The following is an 11,155-nucleotide window of genomic DNA, read 5'->3' as shown; positions in this document are numbered from 1 at the left end:
CGGGAAGCCGGGTATCTAGCCAAGGAGATTGGCCACCGTCTCCCACCGGCGGGACAGGTTATCCCTACTCCAGAGCCCTATGAGAGAGTTGTGTTCCTTCCCCATTTTTTCCGCGGGCTCGGGTTTCCCCTCCACCCATTTGTACGTGGAGTCATGTATTACTATGGGGTTGATTTCCATGATCTTTCCCCCAACTCTTTTCTCAATATCTCGACGTTCATCGTCGCATGCGAGGCCTTCCTCTGGATTCCGCCTCACTTCGGCCTGTGGTTGAAGATTTTCAATGTGAAGCCCAAGGTGGTGAGTGGCGAACACGCCGAGTGCGGCGGCGCCATGGTGAGCAAGATGCCCAAGGTCGTTTGGCCGAAGGGCACTTTTAACGACTCCGTCAAGGAATGGCAGCAGAAGTGGTTTTATATCACTAAACCATGCGGCGAAGAATGGGCAGCAGCTCATGAGTTCAGATCCAGAGCTCCGCTGCGGCTTACGTCCTGGCCCATGAAGGGCCTGAATTGGTGCTTGTCCGATGAGTTGTCACTGCTCCTGACGCGTGTTTGGAATATGGTCGACAAGGACGTCAAGCTTGTTGACGTGGTCCAGGTGATGCTAGTTCGCCTGGTTCTCCCTTTCTAGCGTCGAGCCTGTACTTTATGGGAATTCGACCCATCCGAGGACAAAACACTCCGGGAGCTCCATGATTCCTCCCACAAGGATATCTGGAAGGTGCTCTTTAAGTCCAGCAAATCATGGCCGGACTGTTCTGAGGACCTAGGGTATCAATTATCCCATTCTGCAAGCCCGGTAAGTTATAGCCACGCCCCGTCCGTCCAGGCTTCAGTCGGCATATCACGAGGGGGGCGTTTTAATCGTGCTTCATTGTGGCTTTAGGGATGTATAAAAAGAGTGGAGCAGATACAATGCCCGGCCCCACTGACGGAGAAACCGGCCGGACCTCTTCTGATGAAGATGCTGGTCCCTGCACCTTTCAAGGCGCCCAAGAAGGAGGCCCCCAAGTAGGTCAAGAAGACCCGGAGTGGCCTCCATTGTCGCGAGGCTCCGGACACCCGGTCCGAAGGCTCTAGCGACGCTCCTTCTTCCGAAGACGAAGAGGACGAGGCAGAGGAGGACGAGCCACGCTCTGCAGGCGGGAAGAAGCGTGCAACTTCCCCGTCCCTGGAGGCTGAGTCGCCCAAGAGAAGGCGAGATTCCTCTCCAGAGGCATCCACCCCGGCTGCCGATAACAGCCCGGAGTGGGATCCCGAGGCCCAGCCCCTGGGAAAATTGTAAGTAACCAAAATCCGAATACGCCTATGTATCCAGGATTTTCTGGTTATTGCAGTTTTAACTGTCGCCACATCTCACACAGCCCGGCAAGGTCTCCTTCCAGACAATCCTCATCGGAGGATTCATTGAGCTCGAATGTTGTGGCGAGCGAGACGCCTCCGAGGATTCCTTTTCCGAAGTCTGGGCGAGACACCGAGGTGTCATCTCAAAGAGACTCGGGGCCGGATAAAGTTCTGGAAGCCCCTAAGGCTCCAGGATCGGGCCAGCGGCAATCCTCCATGGAGGGAGGTTTGCCTACTCCGCCAGCCACCTTAGTATACGCCGAGCTGTCGGGAGGTCTGTTGACAGTGTTAAGGAACGCGTCGTCGTTCATGAACATCGGATCCTTATGGGTGCGGTGGTTGAAAAAGATTCAGGCTGCCGAAAGCAGGCTGAATGAGTCCTATCATGGCCTTATGAAGGCCTTTGAGGTGTGGTTTCTAAGGAACCTTTAAAGAATTAGTATGATATGAGGAGTAGCCCCTGATACACTGTCCGGAAAAAGAAAGCCGGGCAGGGGATCAAATACTCAGTTGTAATGGGAACTTTGAATGTTGTATACCCATGTTTGTGAAAACAGGCGTCTGTGGAGAGGACGGCCACTCATGATGCGGAAGTGTCCGAGCTGAAAGAGAGCCTGAGACGGGACAAAGAAGAACTTGGCCGTTTGAAGAAGCAATTGGAGGAGAGGCAAGGTATGTTTGGACATTGTCTTGCATTGGGCACAAATCAATAAGTGCGCCTATTTGAAAAGTATGTATGTTATGCGCCCTAGGAGCGAGTGCTGAATATGAGGCGCTGAAGAAAGCGGCGGTTGATGCCCAAGAGAAGGCTGCCGCCGAACAGGCTCTGCGTGAAAAACATGAGGCCAGGGTCGTCATAGCTGAGCGGGAGCTTCACGATGTTGTGACGAAAAGCGAGAGCTTGGAGCAGAGTTTAGTAGGGAAAGAATCCGAACTCGCCCAAGCTCTCCAAGCTGCGGAAGATGCTCGGGAAGAAAACCAAGGTGCTGTACGGGACATTCAGGAGGCCCGGAAAGTTGCGGCTGGTAAGGCCTGCTGTATCTATGGCCGTTATAATATGGAGAACTCTAAGCGGCAAGTTGAATTCTTGATTTTGTAGGGGCGTTTGTGGATCTGCCTCGTAGCATATCAGATGCGGCCCAATTTTACCGGTCCAAGGAGAGGGAGTCTGCGGGGAGGAACTTTTGGTCGCAGTATCTAGCGCCGAACTATCCGGTGCCTTTTATCGATCAGCTGAAGTAGTTGGTCGAGCTGCACCAGGCGGCCGAACTAGCCATGAAGGACTTGGTCATCCGGCTGTGGCCTGCAGAGCCAATTCCCAGCAGTTTCTTCAGACTTGTCAAGCGGATGGTGGGCGTCTGTCCTCGGCTTGATATTATCAAGCGATCAGTCTGTATAGAAGGTGCGTGAGTGGCGCTTGCCCATGCAAAAGTGCATTGGGGGAAGCTTGACGCAGAAAAGATGATAACTGAGGGGCCACCAGAGGATAAGGAGCATCGCAAGCCCGAACTGTATTACGAAGGTGTAATGAAGGGTGCCCGCCTGGCGGCGGACAAGTGCACCAAAGACATTATATTTCCCTGAGGGCATTTTTGCCATCGTTTGTAATATGGGATAATGGCACTTTTATTATATGTTGCCTATTTGGTTTGAACATGTGTTCTTCCTTTGTGGCTGTTTATTGTATATAAATTCTGAGAGTTGGCTAGTCGTTGGCTTCAGCCCCCACGAGAGAAGTACGAGGGTGTTTGGGGTATTTATGAACACTCTTTATCCCATTGTTGGGTCCTTATAAGGAGGCGTTTCTCACCACGAACCAGGCAATCAGACTATAGGGCTTTACTACTCTAACTTAGCCATAGGAATACGAGTATGGTCGGCGTAGCCCCTAGTGTCCGGAAGGCCAGACTAGGGTCTCTATTGGCGCCTGATCGGTAGACCGATCCGTCGCAATATGCATTTTATAGTGGCGTTATGCGGAATGAATATTTAAGGATTTTGCAACCTCTCAAACAGCTGACCAGCTCTCGCCGCATCATGACAGTCGATTTTCGGCTTTCTCTACTGAGGTGCTCGTCCGGTAGATCCGGGACACAATCGCAGTAGTTCTCCCAGTGCTACCTTAGCCGACGGAACGAAACGTAAGGTACCAAAACATGGGAGTCGGGCAAACCTAACCAATGACCCAAGACATGATTTGGAGCTTATGCATATAGTGCTATAAGTTTGGGGTGCCGAGCGACCGAGAAGGTGGTCGGACTTTATTGCCATACTATGGAGCCCCTGGCATAACCGGGCGTAACACGAACCATGGCTGCCACTTTTATGGCAAAGAGGCGTCGATGATAAACGACGACCGGTGCATGTTTAGTTAAGTCTACGCATTGCAGTAATATGACATGTCCATGCATATGAATGCGATTTATGATTATGAAAAAGAGATGGTTTTATGGCGGAACCTGTGGTGGCCGGACTGGAGGGGGCTGTGAATGGATCAAAAGTGAATCCAAACTGTCGTCTACCTGCATGGTCCTGTCCTTGTGTGTCCAGGCTGACTTCATGCCGCCAAACCTGTTCTGCATAAGAGTTAGTCTGTGAAGGTAAGTGAGCGGAGGGCGCCGAACGTCCTCTTGTGGTTGGTCCAAAGGTTCCTGATTGGACCCTGGTGACCCCAGCCGATATTCGAGAAGCAGCCCGAACTCCTCAGTTGGTGTCCGGATAGTTGGCAGTCATATCAAAATATTGACAGGCATGCGCGACTTGCTACTCTTGCAGCTGTATGATCCCCGCTTCTGAGGGCGGGGTTTGGCTCTGCACGCAGGCGTGAGTGTATTACCGGTGCTGGCCTGATGATTTACCACGTGGAATCTAGCCAACGTGGTTCATCTTGTTAGCATACGGTGTGATATCGTATAGGGGGAATGCGCCGATGGCGCGGCCTTATTTGGTTATATGAAAACAACCGTTAGGGCGGCGGGCCAATGATCCTGGCCTTTGTGCCTGGCACCTTGTAGAAGGTGTTTATTTGTACGCCGCTTGGGCTTTTATTGTTTGAGGAACCCCTGGACTGTTAGGTCTGGGGGTATGCAATTGAATTGTTGTGGTTTGTATGGTAGGGGGCGACTGGCCGTACTATTGTGCTGGGGGGGCTTTTGACTAAGCGCCTCCCCTCAATGTTTCCGGCACACGCCCAGTTGCTTTACTTTGGAGATTTGGCATTCTCTATTAGTATGTTTTGCCGTTCTTTTGGGAGTACCATGAATTTCGCACGGCTGATCGAGTTTGTGGCTTGGGCCGAATAGGCTTGAGCTGTTCCTTGTCTATTGACCGGACTGGGATTTGCTGAACTTGATACCAGCTTCCCTGATTTGCCATTTATGACCATTGCGTCGGGGCTTGAGGCTGCTTTTTCATGTATTCTTCTTGCTGGTTTGGACCGTAGTGGTGTGTGGACGTTGGGTTGTGTGCCTTTGATTTTCCTGCTTAGGTTGAGGTAGCCAGTTGTGCCGCGTGTGCCCTTTGTTAGGGCGGTCGAGTTCGTACTTCTTGGTGGCCAGGATCTTGGTCCACCGTTCTATTAGCAAATCATGTTCGGCCTTAAGATGATCTTGCCTCCTTTACAGACTCTTTGAAGTGGCTATAAGTCGTCGCCTAAAGCGAACTTGTTCCACTGTGTCTTCAGGCACGCCGAATTCGTCATTGTCGAGGCTTACCTCATCTTCAGAGGGGGGTGTATAGTTGTTCCTCTCCAAGTATCCCACCGTGGCCTGTACGGCCTGCTTGATGGTCGGCTGACCAGGACTATATTCCTCTTCGGTACTATCCATATCATATCCGAGACCGGTATTGATGTGGCGGGGCTTGGAGTGGCGTCGGAGATGCCCATATTTTGCTTTTCCTCCTGAGGGGTTGTCCTCCACTGCCTCATTGTCATTGGTTTCTTTCGGAGTGTCCACCATGTATATATCGTTTGAAGAGGTGGCTGTCCTTCGCCCTGTGAGCGGTGGCTCCTGTATGTCTCCTGCATCATCGTCCATACCGTCGATGTCTTCGAAGTCAAAGTCAAGCACGTCGGTTAAATCATCGATCGTGGCGACAAAGTGGGTGGTGGGTGGGCAGCGAATTCCTTCGTTGCCTGCTTCACACTCCAGCCGGACGTAGTTCGGCCCAGAGTCTCCTGACAAAGAGAGAGACTTCAATAAGTTCAGCATGTCACCAAAGGGTGAGTGCTGAAAGATGTCCGTAGCGGTAAACTCCATTACCGTAGCCCAACCTGGCTTGGCTGGCTCGAGAGTGAGCGAACCAGGACCATCAGCCGGATATGAGTCCAGGGGTCCAGGATTACAGGCCTCCACAGTGGTGGCACCCGTGTTTGGCTCCACCGCCAATAAGTGTGCGGCCTGCGGAGCGGGGTCTAGCCCTCCGTCCATAGGCAATGCAAGTTGCCCTGGATTTAGATCCAAGGCTGCTTCGGGGATGATGTCCCAGGCACTATTCGACAGCAGGTCTAGGCCGTGCTCATCGTGGCTGTTTGGCGCTCCTGGCGCAGGCTCGAATCCGTCGAAGATCAAGTCTCCGCGGATATCCGCCGTGTAGTTCAAGTTTCCGAACCTGATCTGGTGGCCAGGGGCGAAGCTGTCGATCTGCTCCAACCGGCCAAGCAAATTGGCCCGCAGTGCGAAGCCGCCGAACACAAAGATCTGTCCGGGGAGAAAAGTCTCACCCTGGACCGTGTTGTTGACGATTGAAGACGCCATCAAGCCTCGAAGCGACGACACAGAGGAACTCTCGATGAAAGCACCAATGTCGGTGTCAAAACCGGCGGATCTCGGGTAGGGGGTCCCGATCTGTGCGTCTTAGGCTGATGGTAACAGGAAGCAAGGGACACAATGTTTACCCAGGTTCGGTCCCTCTCAATGGAGGTAAAACCCTACTTCCTACTTGATTAATATTGAAGATATGTGGAATACAAGAGTAGATCTACCACGAGATCGTAGAGGCTAAACCCTAAGAGCTAGCCTATGATGGTATGATTGTAATTGTGATCGGCCTTCTAAGGACCATGCTCTCCGGTTTATATAGACACCGGAGAGCTAGGGTTTACATGGAGTCGGTTTACAAGGAAGGAAACATAATATCCGGATCGCCAAGCTTGTCTTCCACGCAAAGGAGAGTCCCATCCAGACACGAGCCAAAGTCTTGAGTCTTGTATCTTGACGCTTCTATAGTTCGGACGATGTATATAGTCCGGCTGTCCGGATACCCCCTTATCCAGGACTCCCTCAACTCCGGTGATCGCCGTCGATGAACGGAGGCTCCTCGCGGGATTCTGAGGGCGGGGATGGATCCGCTGCTCCAGGGCGATCCTCCTGGTGGTCGAACGGCTGGTGGGGGTGAAGGGAGTCGCCGGCGGCGAGCTCTGCGGCGGAGGTGGCTTCGGGAGAATTGGGGGTTTGGGCTACGGTGGCTTCCGGTCGAGGCTGAGGTGCTGGGTGGCTCCGCAAGATCGAGGGGAGTCGAACGGTGGCGCTGGAAGGATGGGAGGGGGGCTCTGCTTGCGCCGTATGGCACTGGAGTGTGGCAGCGGCCGAACTGATCGGAGACGAGGAAGAAGGCTTCCCGCCGTCGATAGCTGGCCGTGGGGGCTCTGGAGGAGTGGCTTGAGGTCGCCTGAGTGTCCGGATGGGCTCGGGGATCCTATATATAGCGCGACTAGGTCGGTTCCGACGGTGGCCGGGGATAAGATCGGTGAACCGCCGTTCTGTTGCTGCAGGGTGACGTGGCGGTGACGAGCGCTTGCAGACAAGATTGCGGATGAGCTCGAGCTGTTCCAGAGGGCAGCTGGCGCATGCGTGTGGCTCGGGCGGCGCCGTCCATGGCAGAGGCTGTTGCGGCCACCCGCTCGCTGCCATGGCCGACCTGACTGCAGCGCTGTAGGGCGTCAGGAGGGGGCCAGGGCGGCTCTGAGGCGAGGGAGGGGTCGAGCGTGTTGGCTGCGAGTGGCCAAGGGCCAGCACGGGCGCGGGGAGGGTGACAGCGTGACATGGCGGCTCGGTGCGCGCGCGTGCAAAACGTGTGCTCTGGGCGCGCCCAGCGCACGCACGCTAGGTGCTTAATGCAATGCCAACGCTTGCTAGAGGGCTTGGAGGAGGCTGGGGATTAACAGGCCTGGGTTAGGGTTGGCTAGGAGCTTAATGGACATGCTGGTTTGGGCAGAGGATCAAGTCCACAATGCAAACTAAAAATCGTGCCAAATCTGTTCATGCACTCAAGGTGTTTGACAGAATGCCAAGGGCATCTAGGCAACTCTTGGGGTGGCCAAAAACTCCAGGTCCTAGTCTCTTTAGACCCTAGTGGTGATGGCAAGGTTAGTTGGGCAAAATCAGAAACTAGTTAGTGCAAGTTTTTGAGAAAACCAAATCTGGGCAGGAACTAAAGGCTATCATTACATGGGTCAAAAATATACCAATGGGTCCAAACTCCTGTACTTAAGGGTTTTGTAGAGTGGCTTATAAGCAGGAGAAAGAGCATGGGCATTAGAGCAAGATAAAATAGGGTTGCAGTACAAAACACCCAACTAGACCAGAGAGCAAAAGAGGATGATTTGCTCAAATTTTTCAAAGAACATTCATGGGTTTTTGCATAAAAATGAATTATATGCATCTACTGACATCTCCAAATTTTTATGTAATTTTTAAAGAAATATTTAAATAAGTTGCAGTGCAAACCACAAACTGATCCAGATTTGTAAACTTGAGGTAGGGCTCAAAATCCCCAAATGATCAACGGAAGTTTTTGCATAAAAGTGATTTAGGAACCTCACATGTCATCCCCAAATTTTGGTGGAATTTTTAAAGGAGTATTTGAAAGGGTTGTAGTGCAAATGGGACCCTAAATCTTATAAAAATCATTTTTAAAAGAAACAGAGCTCAGGGAAGATAATCATGTAAATAATTCCACTGATAAAAGAAATGTTTCTTGAGAGGGTATACAAGTCCAACAATAATCTTGGGAGGTTTTCACTTGGGGTAAAAACTCCACAATATCAAAGAAAAGAGAGGTTCTGAAATCAAAAGATAAATCCAGAAATTAAAATTTAATTTCCTGGCAAATTTTTAATAAACAAATCATGGTTAAATTTTTGGGGTGTTACACTTAGGCCATTGTACATGCGCTTTTCAGTCTGACTGAAAATTGCAAGTCGGTGTGACCAAGTTCAATTCTTTGTGAAACCCTAGCAATCTCGGTGCCACCGAACTGTGACTCGGTCTGACCGAGTTCACTAGTTTAGGTTCCAAATGTTGCTTTAGTATCACCAATTTTATCAATTCGGTAGCTCCGAAATCATTTTAGTAGAGAACTAAAACTAAGTTTTTGACTCATTTGTTTTGCAAAATCTCTACACTTTGTGATGCTCATCTACTCTACCTCATCTATATCTATTCACGGGGTCTGCTGTTAGTTTGCCTACCAAGATGTCTGACCAGAGTGATAGCCAGAACTGCTGAAGAGAAGAATAAGGCCCTAGTGCCTGAAAGGGATGAATAAGAAGATGTTGAAGCCCAAGTGCTCAGAAAGCTAAAACCAAAGATTCCAGACCACAATGACACTCATCCAGTGGCCGAGGACATGCAAATCAGAAAGGATGTAGGATTAAGACTTTGGAGATAGTCTGATCCATATGCTGTGAGAAGGAGAACTGCTATGGACTATAGGTTTCACACCAAAGAATAGCAAGACTTCTATGAGACCATTCTGCTTGACAAGAAGCCAATTATCTATGATATGAGATGGGTTGACTGGAACTATATCAAATAAAATGAAGATCACTTTCCATGTGTATATGATAGCTTCAAATCTTGTGAGGTTGACAAGTTTGTTGGACAGAAGCTCACCAAATGGAATGATGAGCTAATCATGCAATTCTACTCCATTGCTCACTTCTATCCAGATGGAAGGATAGTGTGGATGCCTGAAGGTACAAGGTACCAGTCAACTGTTGATGAATGGGCCAAGTTGATCAATGCTCCAGAAGAACATGAGGTTGATTTGGATGTGTATGCCAAGAAGAAGAAAGACCACAACTCCATGGCAAGTATGTATAAGGAAATTCCTGATGAAGCCCTGGAAACTCATAAGTTTGGCTTAGTGAAGTATTTGTTGTCTGGTCTGCCTACTATTAACACCATCTTAAGGCATGCTCTATTGCCCAAATCTGGAGATCATAGGATGATAAGAGGATATTCAATCAACTTACTGCATATTTTTGATGTACCTCAAAAATTCAAAGTCATGAGTCTGATTGTAGAGACAATCAAGAGGACAGATGTTGTCAGAAAAGGTCTTGTGGGTATGCTCCACATATTCAGGTGCTCATCAACTCAAATATGGGCATAGGCACTTACTTGTTGGACAAGGAGCATTTACCTCTCCATCCAGAATTTGAAGACAACACAGTTTAATGAATGAGAATGAACCTTCATCAGTGCAAGCACAGGAGAAGAGAGCAAAGGCAAGGGAAGAAAAAGTTGCAAAGATGCCAAGTATTGAGGAAGCATCTGAGGTGTTCTTTAAAAGCAAACAATATCAACTAGCCTATCTGGCCCAATCAACCTTGAGGATTGAGAAGGGCTTGGCCACCCTGACTTAGAATCAGGAGATCTTGGACAGGATCATAGACACCAAGTTTTATGATCTTGAACTAAAATTCACCGAGATACGAACAACAGTAGAGCAGCTCTAGGAGGAAGCAGAGGAGAAGAAAGTAAAGACAACTATAGATGTTTTTCAGCGAGTGCATGTGCCAAGAGGTCAGAGGTCTGATGCAGTGCTAGTACCAGATACTAGAGCCACCACATCAACACCAGTAGCTATAGCTTCAGTGCCACCTCCAGCAGCCACTCCACCAGCTCCAGCTACATCGACAGAAGCCTTCGCCCTTGGAGTTATCTCTACACCACCTCCCGAAGATCAAGTCTAAGAGACGCATAGCACTATGCATATTTGAACTTTTTGGTAACTTTTTGTCTCTCTTGCTACTTTGTTTGGTTGAACTTTATTGTTTGCTTGTGTGAGATACTTGTATGATCATGTGTTTGATCATGTGCTACTTTAATGTTTGCTTGGATGATATTATCTTTTATATCCACATATGATCATTCACTTTGCTTGGTGATGAGTGCATGTTTTTAATTGCTATCATTTTAAATAATGCACAAATTTAGGGGGAGCTCTTGCTTATCACATACCTCTCAAAGCGACAATGTATTTCAATCTTATTATCATTTGACGAAGCTTTGATCCATATGTTGTCATCAATTACCAAAAAGGGGGAGATTGAAAGTGCAACTATCCTTGGGTGGTTTTGGTAATTCTTAACAACATGTAGCTCATTGTACTAATGCTATTTCAAGATGAATATTTCAGGAAAGTTCAATGATTGGCATGGCATGGATCGGGAATGTGGACCCCTCAAAGTGCTAAGGACAAAGGATTGGCTCAAGCTCTAAAGCTCAAGACTCTACATTTTACTTTTAGTGATTGTCGGTGTCAAAACCGGCGGATCTCGGGTAGGGGGTCCCAAACTATGCGTCTTAGGAGGATGGTAACAGGAGACGAGGGACACAATGTTTTACCCAGGTTCGGGCCCTCTTGATGGAGGTAAAACCCTACGTCCTGGTTGATTGATATTGATGATGTGGGTATTACAAGAGTAGATCTACCACGAGATCAAGGAGGCTAAACCCTAGAAGCTAGCCTATGGTATGATTGTTGTTCGTCCTATGGACTAAAGCCATCCGGTTTATATA

The sequence above is a fragment of the Triticum aestivum genome, chromosome 5B (assembly GCF_018294505.1).
Source record: "Triticum aestivum cultivar Chinese Spring chromosome 5B, IWGSC CS RefSeq v2.1, whole genome shotgun sequence".
Classification (NCBI taxonomy): Eukaryota; Viridiplantae; Streptophyta; class Magnoliopsida; order Poales; family Poaceae; genus Triticum; species Triticum aestivum.
The sequence above is the reverse complement of the archived record's forward strand: the minus strand, read 5'-3'. Positions refer to the sequence as shown.